This window comes from Micropterus salmoides, unplaced genomic scaffold (genome assembly GCF_014851395.1).
Source record: "Micropterus salmoides isolate LMB-PRFRI ecotype aquatic unplaced genomic scaffold, ASM1485139v1 Ms_hic_scaffold_20, whole genome shotgun sequence".
NCBI lineage: Eukaryota > Metazoa > Chordata > Actinopteri > Centrarchiformes > Centrarchidae > Micropterus > Micropterus salmoides.
Genome location: NW_024041151.1, coordinates 17486460 through 17508860, shown reverse-complemented (window position 1 = coordinate 17508860; position 22401 = coordinate 17486460). Strand labels below are relative to the sequence as shown.

At 42.0% G+C, this 22401-nt stretch overlaps 2 long non-coding RNA genes and 1 pseudogene across 2 annotated transcripts; 1 reads left to right on the top strand and 2 right to left on the bottom strand.

The window, feature by feature from the left end:
• The first annotated feature begins 482 nt into the window (after positions 1–482).
• On the top strand, positions 483–1386 carry LOC119914172. Its single transcript, XR_005446738.1, has 2 exons — positions 483–943; positions 1163–1386. It is a non-coding gene; the product is annotated as an uncharacterized LOC119914172 (long non-coding RNA).
• Positions 1387–7681: 6295 nt separating this feature from the next.
• LOC119914987 lies at positions 7682–9875 on the bottom strand (annotated as a pseudogene).
• An 8251-nt stretch (positions 9876–18126) lies between these two features.
• LOC119914171 lies at positions 18127–22188 on the bottom strand. Its single transcript, XR_005446736.1, has 3 exons — positions 20989–22188; positions 20495–20734; positions 18127–20304 (listed from the first exon to the last, which is right to left on the bottom strand). It is a non-coding gene; the product is annotated as an uncharacterized LOC119914171 (long non-coding RNA).
• Between the last annotated feature and the right edge of the window lie 213 nt (positions 22189–22401).

Here is a 22401-nt window from a genome sequence, read left to right as displayed (position 1 = left end):
CATACTGGTATCTATTTACATTGATTCAAATATTTTTCCAGTCATGATGATTATTGTTGCAACATCTATAAATTTTTTGAGAGAAGCAGTTTTGTCTCATTACTGCCTACAACGCAATAACACCAGTTACACTGGGTCATTGAGTGTGTGACATTACATTTATACAGGATCTTTGGAGGTGTACCATCAGGTCATGCTGAAGTATGCTGAGAAGCGACTTCACTTCAGTTACGACAGCATGAGGGCTCGTACCCCACTCGCAATAGTGGACCATAATAGCAATGTTGGGAGACCACAGGCGAAGACAAAAGAAGGTATCATATAATATATGCTCCTTTACATCAATGTTTTACATGACGTCACATTCATTGTATACTACCTAGTCTCTTCAGGTTTTCCATGGAGATGCTGTATTTAATATGTAATTTCATGTATTTTAGGACAACCACGGTACAAAGCTGTACACTCAAGACAGAGTCAGCAATGGGTTGCAAAACCCATGTTTGACAACACCACACAGGCCTTTCGTCATGATCTTGTTGAGCGTGTGCTGAGAAGGAGAGAGGACAGCACTGTCATCTTCTCCTACACTTTACCCCCTCGTAAACCAGGACCAAGGAAATTGCTCCAGAACATTGCTCCAATTCCAAGGCCGGACAAGGGTGATCTGGTCGCTCATACCAAAACTTCGCTTGTTATGGACTGTGCTTTCTTATGTTCAGAGTGATTTATGTATGGGTTTACTGCCTCCTACTGGCCATTTCAATGTCTAAGTGTTGTATTCTGAAGTAGGAAGTAGCTGCTTTAGTGATACAGGAAGTAGTTGTGCTGGGTGACCCCGGAAGTTGTTTTCAGCATGCACAAGGGATTCAGTTCAGATATGTAGGTGCTGCGGTAACGTCTCTCGCATCCTCCTTCATAAGTCTTGCTAAACGCAATGTCTGTAAGTAATGATGTTTGTATACATTAACACCGCATGTCTGTTGTTATATTTGTCATGTAGACATTTCTGAAGCTAGTTTATGGCTGTTTATGCTGGTGCTGTACTATACACAGCTATCACTCAACTGATTTAGCTATTTAGCTACTTAGCTATATACGGTAGCTTTCATTGACTGTACTGTAACGCTGTTATTGATATGTATTGTTGTATCTGTTTCAGTTTCACAAACTTTATTGATAAACTCCACAAACGGCACAGTGTCTCCTGTGGCTTTATTGATGACTGTTTAGATGGCTGGATAGCTACGGAGTTAGTGAGACCAGTGACATCGCTTTTGAGCTTGACAACACCACTATTATCTGACCATGTTGACATTTTTTATATAAAGCTTACACTGTTCTGTAATTTATTGTTGTAAAATAAAGTTTTGTTTGTAACTGTAATACTGTGTTCTTATAGTTCGAGTAAAAACACAGGAGCACAAGAATAACAAGATTTTGATTTACTATCTTTATTATAATGAATGACATGATGCAATCTTTTTGAACATGCACAATGTACAATTCAGACCAAACATTTAGAATATCTCCTCTGCCTCCTGAAATCCAATGTTAAGTACCAGTGGGGGAGGGATAAATTCTTCTGATCACTGATACAACACAGCTAGGTAATGGTCTTCTACTGCTACGCCCAAGGCGCGCTCCTTTTAGTGCCCATTCTAATACAACACAGTAGGCCACCAGTGTGGAATGGCTATAGGGAATGGGGGTGGGGGCAGAGAGAGCAGATGTTTGGTGAGTTCACTAGAGAAGTGGCTAATGTATTTACAGCAAAAAAAATTTATACTAATAAAATGGAAAGGAAAAGGTATATGTCATGTAATCCATCAGATATTCAACTCACTCTATGGATAGCTGCCCATGTAGTCTCTCCAGTTTTGGACGTCTCTTCCAGTTTATTTTAGGAATGAAGAAGAAAGTGTCCAGGACTGCCTTTTGGATAAGAGCAGGCAATTCCTCGGTACAGGTGACACATTTTTCGTTACCTGGCTGTATGAGATCCCACTCTTTACAGCACAGGCTTTCTTCCTTGGTAGGCATTGGGTCACAACACCCACACAAACACCACCAGTTGTCCGAAATCCGTGTCCTTGAAGCATATGCTTCATCTGCCAGTTGCCCCTCTGTCTGTCTCCTTCTTTCCAACTCTTGTGAGGCTAGTTCTTCGTCTGTATATTCGGGTTCGAATGAATAAGGACGACCATCAAACTCAAAAGCCTCTTCCATGTGTTCAAAATCTTCAATATTTTCCATAGTTACGTTACTCCAAGCTTCTTCACTTGTGAGCAACTCCGATCATCACTCTTCACGCACTACGCTCCCCCCACCTGCACACTGCTCTTTACCTTTTTCCGGCAACAACTGAGTTCCCACAGGATTTCAGCACGAGACTACAGCTAGCCGTCTAAAACACTATTTAGGTGAATTTAAACAATGGCTAAGTTGCTAAACGCATCTTGTTGTCATGTAAGGGCCCTGTTCATGTTGGACAGACATTTTCATTGCATTTTGTGTCTGTTAAGAGGCACAAAGACACTCTTTAGGTATAACGATCAAGATTAACTAAAAAATTGTACGGAGTTCTCCTTTAATCTAATAACATTACATTTTGGCTTCTCTCTACTTGCTGACTTGTTTTTGACTCATTAAAAGCTGCGGTTAGAACACACTAACTTATTTACTTACACTAACTTAGCAGCTTGGGGCTGCTCGTATCTGGCTAATTAGCGTAACATTAACAAGCTAACGTTAAGCTAACAAGCTATATGCCGACAGCGACAGCTGTTAAATGTTAACACATAAATAAAATACAGGAATTTCACTCACCAAGTAGAACACGGATTTCCTGGAGGTTCTCTCTCCAACAAATTGCACAGCCTGCCATTATTCATCCAGTATCTGCATGTAGAAATGTCCAAAAGGCTCGGACAGACTGAGCCTCAGAGCTTCGTGTGGCTGAGTGAGGCTAACAGACGGCGGACCGAGTGCTAGGAGTGGCAGTGGCTAAAGTTGCCTGTCAATCAAAGCGGCCACGCCCCTAATAACGCAGAACTTTAAGGCTTAATATAATTTAAACAGGTGAGTTATAAAAAAATTCACCCCCCTCACAGTTGTCACGAAGGGCAAAATTAGCGATATGCACTAAAACCATTTTTTTAACCAGGCTGTAAACATGTTTTATTCTGCTGTAAAGTTGGGCTTTTTAACATGGGGGTCAATGGAGATTGACTCACTTCTGCAGCCAGCCTCAAGTGGCCACTCGATGAATTGCAGTTTCAGATACTTCCGTATTGGTATCGGAACTGAGAGCCGGAGGTTGCCGCTTGGTAGAGACGCAGCTGAGCGGGAGCCATTAGACTGAGTATGGGACAATAACAAACAGGGACAGACGAGAAGACTCGAAACACAGGGAAGTGAAAAACAAAATGAGACTTGTTGTGTTTTTCAGAGCACACAAACACTGTAAACACACACCTGTCACCTACCCAGCATGGTGCTGTTAATCACAAACACAGCTTCTACAGCTTATTTTTACAGTTTATGCACACAGCCCACAGCGGGGTTAGCCGCATTTTTAAAAACCTGCATGTACTAACGTTACTCATGCATGTCAGCAACATTTAGCCTATTAAAGCTAAATTGCTAATGTTAGCATATCTTACCTGCTGTACTGTCCGCTGCTTTCTCGTCAGACAGATAGCGCTCCTTTCACTGTTGACTTTGTGTGTGAGGCCACATGGACAGAAATGCTGTACGCTTTTAGTTATGGTATTAAAAATTATAGTCCTCACTTCAGGCCTGCTCACTTGCTCTGCTTGGTTTCATAGCAGTGTGCTGGCAGTCAGAGCCCCCCCAGCAGTCCATAAAGTGCCTCTTCGCCTCAGCCGTTTCAAACCCTCCCTCCAGCCTTCAGGCCACACCTCTTCATTGCATACATGACTCAGTCCTAAATGCCTAAATGCCCAAATGCCCAATCATAAATGGCCAATCCTAAATGGACAAATGACTAAATGGACAAATGGCTAAATGGCCAATCCTAAATACCTGTGTGTGTGTGTGTGTGTGTGTGTGTATGTGTATGGGGTGTCTGTGCGTGTTTGTCTGCATGCGCGTTGTATTCTTGTATGTGGTGTGTGCGTGTTCTATGCTCCTGTGTGTGCATGTGTGTGCTAGGTCCGGGCATGAAATACAATTCATCTGCACTTGTTAACATTGTATGATGAAAAATGCCAGTTTATGGGGTATTACCTAATTTCATTGTCCTACTTGCGCTAATGCAAATGTATGTTGTCCAATTGGAGTAATATTTTTCTGAACCAGTGCTGCTTAAACTATGTTTGAACTATGCTGTGTTGTTGGCGCGTTGAATGAAGACGTGCAATGTATGGATTGGACTAGCAGAGTTGATTACTGCCTCACGTTGGTCAACTGGATGACAGCAGCCATTTTAAACCCCAGCTGACAGAAACTTTTCTCACCATTCCATACATGTGCCAGTGCTACCTGTGTAATAATAAGAATAAAAATAATAAAAAAAATATAAAAAATCTTTATTTTCAAAACAGCTTTGTCCCTTTTAGTTTTCAGTTGAGACTCTGGAACAGACAACGGACCTCTGCCTGAGGATCTCAAGGCTGCGCTGGCGTGCATGGGACTAAAAGGTCAGAGATATAACAGGGAGAAGCCATGAAGTAATTTTAAAATCTATACTAAAATATACTGGGAGCCAGTGTAATGTTAAAACGGGGTGGTATCATCAAATTTTTCTGGACAGTCTCGAGTCGATCAATAGATAGATCAAACAAGGAAAAATGCTATTGCAGTAATCCAGGTGTGATGATGAGTAAACCCGTGTAAGATGGTCTCAGTGTCACAAGAAAAATAAAAATGAGTCCTAAGACTGACCTCTGAGGCACTTCATATTTAACCGAACAGATTGAAGAGACATAGTTATTCACACACACAGAACCTCAAATGACGGGTTGATGATAACCATTCTAAAGCAGTACCAGATATCCCCACCCAGTGCCTCAGTCTGTCTAACATAATGTTGGGATAAATGGTGTCAAATGCAGCGCTAAGGTCCAGGAGTACTGGTACTGGAAGCCATCATCAGCAGACATTAAAAGGTTATTGGCGACTATAAGCAGGTCAGTCTCAGTGCTGTGGTACTTCCATAGACTGTATATAAGAAGTGGACGTAATCATCATGATGTCACCTGTTGGTTTGTGGACTGCAGTTGAAGCCTCGAGTTCGGCAACCAGGAAGTGCCTTATTTGGACAAGATGGCGGCACTAACGGCCATGTGCGGAGCTAGCTAGCTTGCTTAATTAGGTTCATCTGTAATTCATTTTAACAGGGCTGATAACTTTGTGTAGTAACAGTCTTAAAACTAAATGTACTCACCAGAGAAAGTGAACAGCTCCTTATAAGCTGGTTAAATTTACACAGTGCCGTGGGTACGACTCAGCTCTAGCCTGATTGACAGATCATGCCATGGTAATGACTTGTCAATCATAGATAATCCTGCCCTGAAACATACTTTATGGTCTTTACTTTAATGCTTTATGGTCTATTTTAAAATAAATGGGACCATTATTTACTTACATTATTTATGGACATCATTTTGTATTGAAGAAAACATGAAACTAGTGATTGAGATCATAAACTCATCAGGAAAGTGTTTACTGAGGTAATTATTCAGCTGGGAAGTACGGTCATTTTGCCATTATTTCTAATGGAGCAGAACTTCTTTTTGCAACCAGAAGAGTCACCCCCTGCTGGCCGTTCGCATCAGATTGCTGACCGGAAGCTTCCCGCTTGGGTACCAGACTGAAACTTTTCAAACATTTTGTTATTTTCCAGCGTGCAGAGCAGTTGTTTCAACACATTTTTTTCTAACATCTTTTTCTAACATCTTTGATATGGAAGATAATTTGGAAATTGGATTCAAATTTTGGAGGCAGTAATCCAGACCAGGCTTTTTAATAGTGGGTTCACACAAGCTGTTTTAAAATAGTCAGGGACACAAATGGTAGATAGGGATTTGTTAAAAACAGAAAGCAAATAGGGCCCAACAAAGTCCATCACTTTCAATAAAAACTTTGTTGGTATTACATCAAGTGGGCTGGAAGACACTCCCATCTGTGATACTGTTTTTAAAAACTCAGACAAGTCAATGGGATAAAATTGGTTAAAAATATGTTGTTGCTGGTGAGGGACCTCTGAGTAAGAGGCAGAGAGGGTAATAGAGGCTCTATTCGACACCATAGTATCAGTAAAATAAGATGAAAACAATTCATAATCATCAACACTTTCAGCTGAGGCACAGAGGGGCTGAATTTACCGGCAATGTGTTCAGAAAAATAGTGTGTTCTCGCATCCTTAACCACGTTATTGTAGTCCTCCATACTGAGGTAATGAACTTTGAGACTGGATCTGCACTCTGCTTTTCTGCATTTACTTTTACAGCTGCGAATGTTGTTGTTTATCCTGGTCTGCTTATTAGCTGTAGACTTAGGCTAACCTTGAGAGGTGCAATAATGTTTAATGAGGACAAGCAAATCTGATTGAAATGGTTGGCCAGATCATTGGTGTGACAATCAAACAGGTGTTGGCTTTGATTCTTAAAACAATGTGCAAACCTTTAAAATGCTTTGTTCATTAAGGGTGCCAGGACACAAGGAGCTTGATGAGGCAGTATGAGTAACTGGTGATTCACAGTTAAAAACTATCCATCTGTGGTCAGATGTGGTCATATCCAGTAATTCCACAGAGGAAATGCTTACAAACCAAGTCAAATGTATGACCACGGTAATGTGTTTGACCATAGCCATGTTTAAAGTTAAAAGAAGTGGCAATATTTAAAAAAGTCAGTTGCATGAATATTAGTGATGTGCAATACCACTTAATTCCTATACGGTCCAAAAACAAGTAATACTCAGGCTAGTATTGCTTAACATCTTTTATTTCTAGTTTAATGTGACCTCCCCCCTTCTGTTTCTGTATTTATGAGGGAAATAAAGAGTAGGCTGTAGGCTTACCAATTCCAAATAACATCATACATGTTCTTTAAAACATGAACATTACAACATTTCTCTTTTGCTGCCCAGCTTACTGTGTACAGTAAGTAACTATAGTGCAACTTTACTTCACATCTGTTTCTCTGTGCTACCTTAGGGGTGAGGGTAGACTACCTCGGCCCCTGACTGTACCTATGGGGATTATTCTGCCCCGTTGACTTAGGTCAGCTACTATCTTGCCTCATAATTCAGGCATGCAGGAGGCTGGCACTCTCTGGTGGGGTATCGGCAGTCTGCAGGAACATCAGTCTTTTTGCACTCCAATGGAGGGCTGAGTTCTGATGCTGATGCAAAACAAGGTGTCACAGTCTCGTTCACAACTGGAAAGCTTGTTTCTGGTGTAGTGGAGTTCTGCACTTGTGTAGGTAGGTGAACTGGTGAGTGTGGAGGTGCATCTGACGAATCTCCAAGAGACGGCTCTGCGTGCACAGTAGGAGTTTGTAAGAGTTGAGATAGATACTGGTCCAGTTTGTGCAAGAACAGTTGCAGGAACCCACTTAGGTTCGCCTCTGTAGTTCCTGGCCAACACCGATTCTCCTTAAGTGAAAACTCTGTCCTTGGCCTGATGATCTCTTCGCATAATCTGCTTCTCTTGTTACCTCCGAACAGTGTCCTTCACTGCTGATGGTTTCAAGAGATCGAAAGTGGTGCACAGATCTCTCTTAAACATCAGGCTGGCAGGAGATGTCTTTGTTGTGGCATGTGGACTGCTGCGGTAGTTTAGCAGAAAATTGTACAGTCTTTGTTGCAGTGTTCCTTGGCCTTGAGATGCTTTCAGTGCATGTTTCATCATCTGGACAAACCTTTCTGCAAGGCCGTTTGTCGAAGGGTGGTATGGAGCTGACTTAATGTGTTGCACTCCATTCGCTTGCAGGAAGGCATGCATTTCCTCTGAGCCAAGTTGAGGTCCATTGTCAGAGACGAACTGTGAAGCAGATCCAAAACGACTAAACATTTCTCCTAGCTTCTCTATTGTCTTTTCTGTGGTAGTTGACTTCACGATAGCCACTTCAGGCCATTTACTGTGTGCGTCAACAGCGACAAGAAACATTTTGCCCTCAAATGGACCTGCAAAGTCAATGTGCTCACGATGCCATGGCTCCTGTGAGAACTCCCAGGCATGAAGAGGAGCTAGTGGTGGGTTGTTCCTAACCTTGTGACAAGATGAACAGTTTTTTGCCAAGTCTTTAATCTGTTTGGCCATGTTTGGCCACCAAAAGTAGCTTCTCCTCGCTATCTCCTTCATTCTCACTATCCCACTGTGTCCTGCATGAAGTTGTCGCAATACTTGGGTTCGGAGTGACAAGGGAATAATCACTCTCCTCCCCCACAGCAAACAGCCCGACTGAACAGACAGCTCCGACCGCCGTCCAAGGAAGGATTTCAAGTTTGCATCACCCCGAGCAGGTTGACCCCCGGCAATCATGTTCATGACAGCAGACAACAGAGGGTCAGTTCTGGTCTCCTTTTTTACCCGGAGAGCCGAAACAGGTGCTTTTTCAACCTCCCTGAAGTAGAAAATGTCCTCCCTAGTTGACTCCGGCTTCATGAAAGGAAGCGGCAATCTGGATAGAACATCCGCGTTGCAATGGGAGTCTGACTTGCGATACTTAATGTCATATGAGTGTCCTGACAACAGCAACGCCCACCTCTGTAGTTGGGAGGCAGCAAGAGATGGTATACCAGTGTATGGGCCGAGAGTGGTCGTGAGAGGTCGGTGGTCCGTAGGGAGCGAGAATTTCCTTCCATACAAGTACTGATGGAATTTCCTGACTCCAAATACAATGCTCAAAGCTTTGCGTTCCAGTTGAGCATAATTGGTCTCTGCTTTGTTTAATGTCCTTGACGCAAAAGCTTCTCCATGCCATCCGGCAAAATGTGAGAGATCAACGCCCCGACACCGTAAGGAGAGGCGTCGCAGGCGAGCTGAATTGTAAGCGATGGGTTGAAGTGGGTAAGTACCTCAGATGATGTTGGTGCATCTTTCGCCCTTTGAAAAGCTTCCTGACAGCTGGCCGTCCACTTCCATGCTTTCTCCTTTTGTAGAAGGTCATGCACTGGTTTCAGTAGTGATGCCAAGTTTGGAATGAAGTGTCCATAATAGTTCAACAGCCCCAAGAAAGACCTTAACTGATTGATATTTTCGGGCGGCGGTGCATCCACAATGGCTGTGGTTTTTGACGGTGCAGTGTGAAGCCCCTTAGCGTCAATCACATGTCCCAAGTATTCCACAGATACTTGGAAAAACTCACATTTCTCCTTGTGGACTCTCAAGCCATATTCCTTCAATCTCTGGAGAGTAGCATCCAGGTGGCGCAGGTGCTCTTCATCATTTGCTCCAGTGCACAGGATATCGTCTAGGAACAGTGCTGGGGCTGACGTGATACCAAAAGGCAGTCTGCAGTATCTGAAAAGTCCTTTGTGTGTGTTAATAGTAAGCATCTCCCGTGACTGTTCTTCTACATGCATTTGTAAGTAAGCCTGATTGAGGTCGATTTTGCTGATTTTTTGTCCCCCACTCAGTCCAGCATACAAGTCATCAATCAGGGGAAGGGGGTACTGCTCTGCTGCTAGCACCAGATCGAGTGTTACCTTAATCCACAGGTCCAGATCCCCCCGTCCTTCTTGGGTAACGTAACGATAGGCGTGGCCCACTCACTGGTTGTCACAGGCTCCAGAACCCCATTCTTGGCCAGAGCGTCCAGGTCAGCCTCCACCTTGGGTTGGATGGCGTATGGCACTGGTCTTGCCACAGGTTTCACATGTGGCTTTACTGTGATTTTTTTCATTCTGCCTAACTCATCTCGGAAAACCTCATCATGCTTTCCCAGTATGGCCTGCAGGCAAGTGGAACTGTGCGACAGCTTCCTCACTTATTGCCAGTCAAGACGGATTTCCTTTAGCCAAGCACGCCCCATAATGGCAGGATAATTTCTCTTAGTAACTTAAACTGGCAACTTGGCAGTGTGGCCATTACACTGAACAGTCACCTTAGTCATTCCTTTTATGGGCACTCGATGACCAGTATACCCCTTAAAATCTGGGTCTGAAGGAGATAGTGGTAGGTGCTTCATGAACTTCCTGTAGATTCTGTATGACACTAGTGATGCCCGTGATCCTGTGTCTATCTGCATCTTTACAGTCCTTCCAGTTTGGGTCTGGCCCAAAACCCTTGTGAGCTTTCATCCGTACAGTGGACAGCTCTTCCACTGAGGAATCACTCGCTCTGTTGTTACCATGCTTAAGTGTGTGAACATGTCTTCCCTTTTTATGTTTTAGTGTCTCTTTTTTACTTCCAGTATTTGAGCCTTTGTCTTTGCGTTTTTTGTTTGTGCATACCCGCTCAACATGGCCTTTTTTCCCACAATTGTGACAATCCATCTCTTTACACCAACAGTCAGTAGCAAGGTGTCCTGATTGGCCACAGCAGAAACATGGCCCTTGTGCATTTGCTGTGTCACCGCTAAATTTATGCACTCTGCCAGAAGCATGCAGTTGATAAGCTTCCTTTGATGCCATTTCCATTGTGACACTGATATTGATGTCTTTTTCAAGCGTTAAGTCACTTTCTATGAGTAATTTCTTCTATGCTGCTTCATTTCTTAATCCACACACAAGCCTGTCTCTTAATGTGTCATTTAAAACATCCTTAAAGTCACAGTACTTAGCTAGCTTGCGTAATGCTGCAACAAACATGGTGACAGACTCACCCTCTTCTTGATTCCGTCTGTGGAACCAGAATCTTTCTGCGATCACCAGAGGCTTGGATGAAAAATGGTTAGTCAGTGTTACCACAATGTCTTTGTAGGTTTTACTGCCTGGTTTTGCTGGCTGTAAAAGGTTGCGTTGCAAGTTAAAAGTCTTTGGGCCTATCATACTCAAGAAAGTGGGCACCAACTTATCATCATCTATTCCATTAGCCATGACGAAATAGTCAAAAACGCTCCATTGCTCCACGCTCTCATCAAAGGGACCGATTGAGCCGATAATTCCAGCCATTTTGGTCTCCTGGCTATACGGCACTCTTGTCCTCACAGACGGCTCCTGCCTGTGACTTCAGTCCTGTCAATATCCGGGGCTACTTACAGTTCACACCGGGTGGTATTCAGGCTACCCTGCCTGGCTATCACCTGGCAGCGGGTGGCACCGCAGAGAAAATGCAAAATTCCTCCGTCGCGTAGAGCAAGCGTCGGTCCAGACGTCCTCGTCGCCACTTTTTGTTATATCCTTCCATCTTCTTGTTACTTGATATAATAATCATACCCCGGACTACGACGTAACATTAACCGTTTATTGTTACAACGCATGTCACAGCAACAGCATGGTTCATCACAACTACGAGAGAGACTGAAGGTTAGCCACAATCCGTTAGGCGTATCTCACTACGGATCTCATTGTAGCCCAAAATACACAACAGCCATAATTTTAGCTTGTGGTAAAACGTTTTTAATGGGCATTTAGCATGTGAAAGTACAAATTACACATGTGTGCACAGTGGTGAAGCAATGTCCAAAAAAACAAATTCAAGTCACATATCACCACTAACAGTAAAAAGAAATACATGTTTTCCACCAGGGCGGTAAAATGTGAAGCTTAGCTGGCTGATATGAGCTGCTGTTTCCGTTTTATTGCCAATAATATTCATCAGCTGTTTGACTCAGGAAGGTAAGGGCACATTTCTGTCCACATAACAAAGCCGTAACAGAGACTGGAGAAGAACTACATGAAATTACAATCCAACTACATATATTTTCTACATATCATTTGCATCGCTAAAGTCTAACTTTAGTTAATTACCTGTCCAGCTTTGAAAACATCTGTCCCACATTATAGCCTTCCATCTAGGAAAATCCACAACATCAGTGATTTCTGCCGTCATCTGTCTGCATCTGTCCGGACTCCTCTGGCTTCATGGTGTACCAGTGTCCAAAAATCTCTTTGTCTCTCCCTGAGGAAAAGGGGGGTGACGGGCTGATCAAACCTAAAGTGAAAGGTTTGCTTTCCTATATGTGCTGTTTTGGACAGTCCAATCATAAAATTTTCCAACTCTGGTGAAGTTGAGATAACAGACTCTGTGCATAGACATCTATGCATGACTGTTATGCTGACAATACTAACATTACACAGAGACTAACTTCAGCCTGAACCAGGCTGTGGGGACCTCAGCAGCCATAAACTAAACAACCTCTAAACACTCCCAAGATCAAAAGGGCATCAAAGACTCCTTCTTCAGTCTTGACTCTCTACCCCATTAAAGAGCCATTAATTTGGAATCTTAACATGCCCTCTCACTTTCACATCTAGGTGTGAGAAACTCCAGACACCAGAGAAGGACGCTGCCCCGAATTCCTTTGTGTGGACAAATGAATATTGTCTCCCTATAAACTTGCCTATTACATGATTTAATTAAATGAATCTTTAAGTTACTTAGTAGGTCTTTCCACGTTAATTTGAGTAGTTGTATTACCATGTTGTTGCTGTTGAAAAGAAGAAACCACAAATAAGTTAATTTTGCAGTGTTCTTTAATTTTCAGCAATGATCACTGACATTCCTTTAAATCATGTTTTAACTAATGCTTTATCCCCAACACTTTCTGACACTTCCTTTATAAATGATATGATACAGAAATATTATCCTGTGCTACTTAATTAATTTTCCAGCTCGAAATTAAAGTTAAATAACCATTTCTTCCCTAGTGAGAGGATCAATTGTTCTCTTGTGGAACCAGTGTCGTGAGGCCAGCCGAACAACAACTGGCTGGAGAAACAACAAGCTGTAAGGAACCAACGGCATTCTGTGGTTAAGTTGATGTCCAATAGTCTTTTAATCGGTTAGTTTATTTTAACCTAGTTATTATTGTCACACTCTGCCGGACAGCTCTTCTTTGTGTTGCACTTTTTAGTTAGTATCTTCTTTATAGTATGTTGGGTTTTGGGGGTCTGTCTTGTCTGTCGTCTAGTGTTTGGTAACCCTTGTCATGTCTGTTACCCCAGTTATCCCTCTGCATGTCTGTCTCTGTTTTCCCTGCTCTCTCTCCCTGCCTGTGCCTCATTAGCCTCATGTCTTTCACCTGTGTTGCTCCTGCCCTGCTCGTTAGTCCCTGTGTGTGTGTGTGTATATATACCTGGTGTTTCTGTCTCGTCTTTGTCGGGTCATTGTATGTTGTCACCCTGTGTAGCAGTGTGTCTCGTGTCTCCAGCCTTACTCACCGTGTCTCCCTGTTACCCTGCTCAGTTTTGGATTCTGGTTTTCACCCTTTTGGATTTCTGTTGGACAGCCTTTGTTTTGGGACTCTGTCATCAGCCACTCAGTTTGTAAGTGTGCTCGCCTTTTGTTTGTTTATTAAAACCCCTTTGTACTATACCTCTTCCTGCCTTGCGTCCTGCGTTTGGGTCCTCCAACCTGCCTCACCCACACCAAACCGTGACAATTATCATATCACTATGAGTTTATTAGTTCTCTTTTTCTTAGAATCAAATCCTTCTCCACAATAACTCAGGCCAACTAAATTCACATTGAGCTCCACTACATTCTTATTGTGTGCATCCTGTTTGTTTAGCCATTGTTTATGTCTTTGATGTATATTTAACCGCATTTATATTCACCCTTAGTTAGTTAATTAATTTCACTGTAATCACAGGAAACGTGTGTGTGTGTGTGTGTGTGTGTGTGTGTGTATTGTTTAACTCCAGGTCACTGTAACAGAGGATTTTTGCCTTCGATATGAGATTGACTGATTGATTTATAGAAATAATTAAGCAAGTACAACTAACTGATCACTAGGAATAATTGCGGAATTATTAAACCCATAACGTTACCCAGGGAGCCCGGAGACCCTGGGTGAACTGAATTTCCGGTGGTACCCCGAGGATTTACGAATTAAGATTTCTGAATAATTAATATTCATCATTTTTATTAACAGTAGGTACAATGCTACAATGGTATAAAGATCCACAGGCTGTCGGCTCTCGTGCTAAATAACACATGCTCGTTCAATTGTCCCAATGTCACTTCTCTTCTTACTTCTAAAAAACCAGAAGACTACTCCGACACTGCATGTTATTATTATTTCCTCGCATTTGACGCATTTAATGTAGTGACTGGCGTATACACTGCCGGAATTATACAAGTAGAAGAAGAACACGGTGATGACAAAATGCGCTCAGCAGCGCTGTTTGTCTGTTGTCGGCTATTGTATAATGCAGCTTCTCCATAGAAGGGGTTGCCTACGGTTATGTAGATAAAAATGGCTCATTCTAAGGTAATAAAAATATAACGGCTCATTATGTAAGGTCTTTATACACCACTGAAAACATAGTTATGGATCTTATATTGCATTTCTGTCAATAGATGCTAAGAAATATTACACACTGAACCTTTAATTATAATAAAAACATCCTACTCAGAACTGCCGCTTCATAGCATCATAATATTATTTTGACATAATCTCAGATGTTTAGCGAAGTTTGCGGTGTTGCCAAAGTATTTCACTGTCTTTGCGCACACATCACATACAGCGTCATTATTACCTTCACAGCTAAAATACAGCCAGACGTGACTGCTTTTACAGTCAGCCATAGTCTGTATTCATTCGTGGGAAAAGTAAAGGGCTGCAGCGGCTCACTTCAAAGAAGCTCCGTCACAGAGCTGTAGCACAAGCATGACTTTGACAGGAGGATGGAGAAGTAGTTCCTATAAACCGAGTATAATTAGACCATCCTGGTGACAGTAAGATACTTACTCACAGTAAACACACACTCACTCCAAATTACTGAGTTTAGATTCTTGATTCATTTTATGAGTATCGATCCTAGAGCGGAAACGTTAGTATGAGGATCCTCGCTCTCGCTCTCTCGAATTTTCTGCCATTACAACAACTTTGAGTGACCTTTTCCAAAAACATTGACCTCTTCAGTATCTTAGCAAAAACTACAGTCTTTCATTGAGACTGGGTTGTGGTGAATAAAAAAGTGAGTGACTGTATAATTAAGTCTTTAGTCCAAGTAAGTCAAATTATTTGTCTGTGTTGTCATTACAAAGCACTTCAGCGTGCAAAGTATGAAAGGTGCAACAACAAAAGTGCATGACATAAAACACCTGTTATGTAAACTAATTTGTTATTATAAACACATTAATTTATCCCTTCCTCCATGCATTCTAGTATAACTTATTTTTATGTTATGTTTATGCATCACCAGATATCAGAGCGAGAATTGTCCTTGAGAAACACTCAAAGGAATCCTTTTCATAATGTTGTAAGACAGTCACCAGTCTGAGCCTGTCTGTGGCAAAAAGAAGCACTTTTTGTGAACATAATTTTGACGGGCACAATTGAAGGAATATGTAGCAGCTACTGCAGCCAGTTCGTGGCTGCCAGCTGTTGCCATCTACTGCACAGATTCCAAAACTCTTTATACCTACTTTTCATTTCCACACCAAAATACGTGAAAATAAGGCCCAAGATTATCCTTTATGGCTGAAATTTTATGATGTTTTGATAAATGTCATACTCAATAAAACATTCACCACCAACTTTTTTTCATGGTGGAATTAAAATTATGAATCAAACGCAGTCCTCCATGGATGACCCAGATCTTACAACCCTAAACTACAAATATTTGTCTAACTGTTTGACAAATGGCTTCTCATGTGGTACTGCAATTTGTGACTTTGCGTTACATAATATAGCCTATATTGCCCATAACTTAGCTTGACAAAATATCATAGACAAAAAGATGATTTGATCTTCAGATAAAAGGGATGTTAAAAACATACTGGGTAAAAAATAATTATTGTAATAATTTGGCAAATATTGTGCTTGGTTAGATTTTTAAAATTTGCTTTTAGTAAGTGATTCTAAATTTGCAATAAACTCCATTTTTACATATGATTTTTTGTGAATCTGGCTGTGAACTTTTATCATCAGGTTATGTATCAGGAATCATGAATACTTTTATAACACTTCGCATCACTGCATGTAAAGATGTTTGAAGTACTACTGTTATCTTACAGTTTTTCTCAAATGCTAAAACACATTTCACAAACGTTTTGTCCATGTTCTCCAATGTCTAAACACAACACCCTTTTCTAAAGCTACATAAACACAACCACACCTTCTCCCTTCAAAACTCAAACTTTCACACCAAAAGAGCAGCTCGAAGCTTTGAAAAATGTAAACACTATACACATCATTACACACTACAGCAAAACAATTGAAAACACAATGCTCAATTTGTGAGAAGGTTCTTTGTTTCATAACTGCCAATGCATATTTAGAAACTTTACAATAATGGATCTTCTTAGATCTCTGCAGAGGATTGGGCATTTAGATTTGTGAGTTTCATATGAAGAGTATAAATCTATAGTAAATTCTGTACACTACTGTAACACAACTCAATGCAAAAACAGAATCTATTGCACACAACAGTACTCTTGAAAACATGATCAGGGTGTGAAGTTTTTTTAATTTATTTTATTTACACCACAATCACTGTGCGGCATCATGTCGCTGAGCTGCATCGGGCCACATCACCTCATCCATATCGCAGGCTATATTGTCTCTTGCCAGGCACCGCGGGAAAAACGCCCTGGAATGGCGGATCCATCCTTGGAAGTTCTCCACTGGGATGTCAACACACGCCAGCTCCATTGCCCTTAGGAGGTTCTCTCTAGTGTATGGTTGTCTGTCATAAACCTTCCATCTCCACGATGAGAAGAACTCCTCTATAGGGTTCAGGAAAGGGGAGTAGGGTGGCAGACAGACGTTTAAAAAGTGGTTACTGTTGGTGGTGAACCACTCTCTGATTTGGTTTGTTCTGTGGAAGCGTACATTGTCCCAAATGATCACATAAATGGGATGTTCGGGCCCAGGATGGTGTTGTTGGCGGTCCAGGAGGATATCTTTTAGCTCCTCTAGGAAGGTTAGGAGACGTTGGGTGTTGTAAGACCCAAGGACAGCCTGCCGGTGGACAAGCCCCTCCAAACCCATGGCCGCACAAAGAGTAATATTACCCCCCCCCCCCGTTGGCCAGGAACCTCAGTGATGGCTCTTTGGCCAATGATGTTACGGCCTCTTTGCCTTCGTTTCTGCAGGTTGAAGCCAGCCTCATCCAGGAAGAGGTACTCATGAGGTCTGGCCATCGCGTCCAACTGTAATATCCTCTGTGAAAATGTGAAAGTGCACAGGTGTTCAGAACAACAGTCAATCAGGTAGCATAGTATTGTCCAGAAGTAATGTAGGCCACTGAGCAACACAGTATGTTCACTAACTGTACTGTGAACATGGATGTATATTTACTTGCACATACTCGTAATGTAGGTCTTTGTGTCGTGCAGAGTTTCGCTCAAAGGGAACCCTATAGACTTGTTTCATCCGCATCTTTTGGCGCCGGAGAACTCGGTCTATTGTGGCCAAGCTGACATCATCAATGCCCTCAAAGTTCACATTATCGGCAATGACTTTGTCTCTGATCTCCCGGAGTCTGATGAGGTTGTTCTCACGAACCATATCCACAATGAGGGTTTCTTGTGCCGCTGTAAATATGGCAACCCTCCCACCTCTATGTGGCATTCTTTCAACTCTAAAGAAAGAAACGTGTTGTCAATTGACATGTTTTACAATACAGTAACAACTGATTTGAAACTAATAGACTACTTTCACAGGCTTGTAAAATTGTATTGTGACAAAGAAAGCAATAGAGTACAATACCTGTTGTGTGAATGCCCTGATAATGGTGGCCACGGTGAACCTACTCAGGTTTGGACGGACTCTTAGTCCTGCTTCAGCCATTGTCATGCCATGGACAATGACATGGTCAATGACTGTTGCTCGCATCTCGTCCGTAATGATGGTGCGAGGTTGTCTTGCTCTCCCTCCTGGACCTTCTCCTCTCCCTCCTGGACCTTCTCCTCTCCCTTGTTGGCCTCCTCCTCTTCTTCCTTGTTGGCCTCCTCCTCTTCTCCCTTGTTGGCCTCCTCCTCTTCTCCCTTGTTGGCCTCCTCCTCTTCCTCCCTGGCCTGCTCCCTGGCCTGCTCCTCTTCCTCCTTGGCCAGCTCTTCTCCCTCCTCTGACTCGATTACCTCTTCCCCTGACTCTGCCTTCATCCATTGTGTTTGTTTGAAATCTTCAGCAAACTGTGCACTCTGAACTTGCTTTTATACATGTGGTCACAGCATTAGCAACAGGTGTTTTCAATTTTGAATCGTTGTGTGTAATGAATGACGCCAGGTGTGTTCATTTTGTTCAAATATTGCTGACTGTGGCAAGCATTTTGCATCACATGAGCTTTCATTTGAGAATATGAGCAGAGTTCTTTTGCAACTTGTGTTTTAGCAAGGAAAAATGTGTTAAGATTTGTGAACGGAGGATTGTGTTTTGTGAATTGTGTCTTCATGTGAAATGTGTTTATGATATTGGAAAATGATGGCTAGATTTAGTAAATGTGTTTAGACAACTGGTCATTTGGTTTAGAGGATTGGCTTTTGTGTTTTAGCATTTGAGAAAAACTGTAATCACCACTTTTTCTTTACACCTGTGGGGCTGGGATTCCCTCATATCATAAACAAGAGGCACAAATAATTAGTCTGTATCTTAATTTTTCAATAATTTATTAACATACAAGTACAAATATTTATGAAAATGACAATTAATATAGATTACATAAAGTTATAATTAAAGAAAATAATAAAAATACAATGGAAAAATAGAAGTGTAGTTAACTTTATTACTCCTCCTATTCAGAACCTAGACAAAAATCCTAAAGATTACTCAAATTCACTCAGATTAGCCTACTAGAATCATTGGACATTAAACTTAACATTATATTGATATTAAATTATTCAATTCTTAAAGAGAGATAACCGACCCAATTTTGCAAGAGACCAATTCCCTTCACCCTCTGGAATCAAGTCTACCGGCCACTCCTTGTTTCTCAAATATAAACCCCTAAATACGGTGGCCTTTAGGTCTCTGGCCAAATACAAAAGCCACAACACGAATACCAAAAGCCACAACGGATGTTGACAACAAGAGACATTTAGTAACAGTTCTAACAATAACTGTTCTCTGAAGAACACAACTACATAATAGTACAGTGGCAATGTGGCTGTCCTGCATTCAGGAGGTCTGGGTTTGAATCATGGAACGAGACTACTTCTTACAGTTTTTGCCCGTTGCTTGAACACATTTTGCAAAACTTTGCTCATAGTGCCAAAACTCTACACACAAGTAAACATGACAACACTGGGAAATATACCATTCACATCTATGTCAAATTGAAACTCTACTATCAAAATGTAACTCTGATGACAAAATGACACATACTTGCATCATATGCATACACTTTCAGATCAGCGGGAGCACACTACTTTATATAAACACTGCAGTCTTTGATTTTCACTGTTTATTCAGAAGGCATATTTTCAGGAGGCACATTTTCAAACAATCAAAAAAAGCAAATAGGCCTACTCAATATTGGACATTGCATCACTGTAAATTGCAGTAACATGAATTCAGATAAAGCAAAAAAATATATGATAATGCAAAAAACACTATATTGTAAACACAGAAAATCATGGAAATTGTGCATACGTGGGCTCATGGATCCCGCCGTCTGTTGGGGTCTGGCCACAGGACCTCATCGACATCGCAAGCAATGTCTTCTCCCGCTAGGCACCGGGGGAAAATATCCCCTTGCATGTCGAAACCATCCATGGATTGCTGTCACCGGCCTGTTCCATTGCCTGCAGAAGAGGCATGCGGGCATGTGGTTGGCGGTCATATACATGCCATCTCCAAGCCGAAAAGAATTCCTCTATAGGGTTTAAAAATGGTGAGTTAGGGGGCAAGTATACCACTTCAAATTGATTGTGGTTGGTGAACCAGGCCTGGACCAGAGCAGCCCGATGGAAACTGACATTATCCCATACCACCACAAACCTGGTCTGTTCTGTACAACTATATTATGGAAAGCATCTAGAAATGTGAGTATATGTTGGCTATTGTATGGACCTAGTTTTGCATGATGTTGCAGAAGCCCTCTAAGGCATATGGCAGCACACAATGTGATATTTCCCCCGCGCTGCCCTGGGACATGCACAATTGCCCTTTGGCCAATTACATTATGACCCCATCGTATTGTTTTGCTCAGGTCAAATCCAGCTTCATCAATGAAAATTAATTCATGAGGCTGTGCAGCTCCATCCATGACCAAGATTCTCTGTAACAAAAAAAAACATCATATTACTACACTACAGTGCTACACATACAGAACCCTCACCCCATCACACAGGAACCTGTGTAGTTCTCCGAATGGATCCATGTGGTACTGATATGGTACATATTCAACTGCTACTGGATTTCACCAATACTGTATTGTAAATGTAAAGGACAGTTACACTTATCCGTACATATTCAGCTCGAAGTCCTTTGACCCTGACACTGTTCCTCTCAAATGGGACCCTGTAGAGCTGCTTCATGGTGATGTTGTGTTTTCCCAAGATGCGTCTGATGGTGGTGATGCTCACATGGTTTATGTTGAACACTTGCCTGTCTGCAAGTATTTTCTGTCACTAGGTCCACAACAGCAAGTTCCTGCTGTTGTGTGAACAGGCGTTGGCGTCCTCCCCCCAGAAGGTCTTCTAGTCATTCTAGAGAAATACAACCACAAATTGTCATCGGTTTGCTTCTTTTTCTTACATTACTGTATATAATTTATCAACCACTGTACTGAAACATCTCAATATACTGTAAGTAATCATGCATGGTATGTTTCACAAAAACTACCACTTTGGCTGCAAAAGGAGCATTAGCACCCTGCAATACCCTGTACACGTGACTATACTATAGTACAGTGCTGTAAATACATCTGAGTGGAGTAGAAGGTAGAGAGGTGAAGACATACCTGTTTTCTAGTCGGAATGTTATTACAGATGCCACTGTGAAGCGGCTTAGATCTGGGTGGACTCTTTGCCCAGCTTCCCTCGTAGTCAGGCCATGGTTGATGACATGGTCCACCAAAGTTGCTCTTATATCATCAGAAATCGGGGTCCATGCATGGCCTCTTCGACCTTAACCTTGACCTTGTCCTCCTCCTCCTCCTCTTCCTCTGCCTCTTGCTCTCCCTCCATCCATGCTTGCAAAGTTCTTGAAATGGCTAAACTAAGGGCTTTTTGCAGCTGGCTGATTGGTGTTCAGTTTTGCAAGTAAGTGCCTTCAGGTGTGTATTTGAGTGGTAGCAATTACCTGATGTGTTTTGTATTTTGGATACATGCGTTTTCCAAATGGCACCCTGAGATTTCATTTTTGAACAAAGTGTCTTATGTATGAAATAGAGTGCAGTATGCAAGTGTGTTCCATAAAGGAGTAAGTGTGTTGCAGAATTGCAACTAGAATGCAAAGCAGCGCTTTTGTTTAAGGTATGGGTACATGTGTTTGAGGTATGGTAACAAAAGCTTCAAGTTGTGTTACTTTAGTCTAAGCATGGGTCTATAGTGTTCAAGCAACGGGCAAAAACTGTAATGTGACTTTTCCCCGCATTATAGTGTCTGCCAAATTAGCAAATGTAGGCCTACGTGGAAGAAGAACTTCTTATCTGTTAAATAAGTAATACGTTGTTCTGGTCAAATATACAGCGGGATGTTTGTGTGAATTAAACAGCTGTCTGTGCATATTAGCTTCAAAAAGAGAGAGATCATTGCTCATAAGGAGTTTCCATTTCCCTCTCACACGCAAACACACAAACACGCAGTCCAATAAGCTACTTGCCCCAATATTGCAACAAAGTTTAAAGTTTAAGTTGCAATGGCCTGAAAAATGCCACCAAAGAGTACTGTTCAAGAAGATACTGCAATTCCGCCATTTATGGCAGTATTATGGCCATTTAGGCTATTTTGCTTGCAGGTGCGTGGGAAGACCTTTTGGCTTCAGGGTTCTGCAGAGTAGTAGAGAAGAGTAGTAGGGTTCTGCTTTTTGCTGTGTGGTGTGTAACATATGTGCATTTGAGGCATAACAGTTTAACATAGCACTGTAGCAGCTGGATAGAGGATTAGTGACCTTTAAGGGGAGAGCAGAGGTTAGTGGTTGTGTGCAGACTCAGACCCTTATATGGTGTCTAACAGATGCCTACACATATCCTATAGCACTGTGCCCTTATTTGGATTGGTGCCTTAGTTTGCAGACTCAGACCCTTATATGGTGTCTAACAGATGCCTACACATGTCCTATATAAGCTATGTTTGATGTACAGAGAGACAGAGTGGTCATCGGGCTGGGTCACTCTCCAAGCTGCTGCAGACCTTGTAATTGATGCTGAACT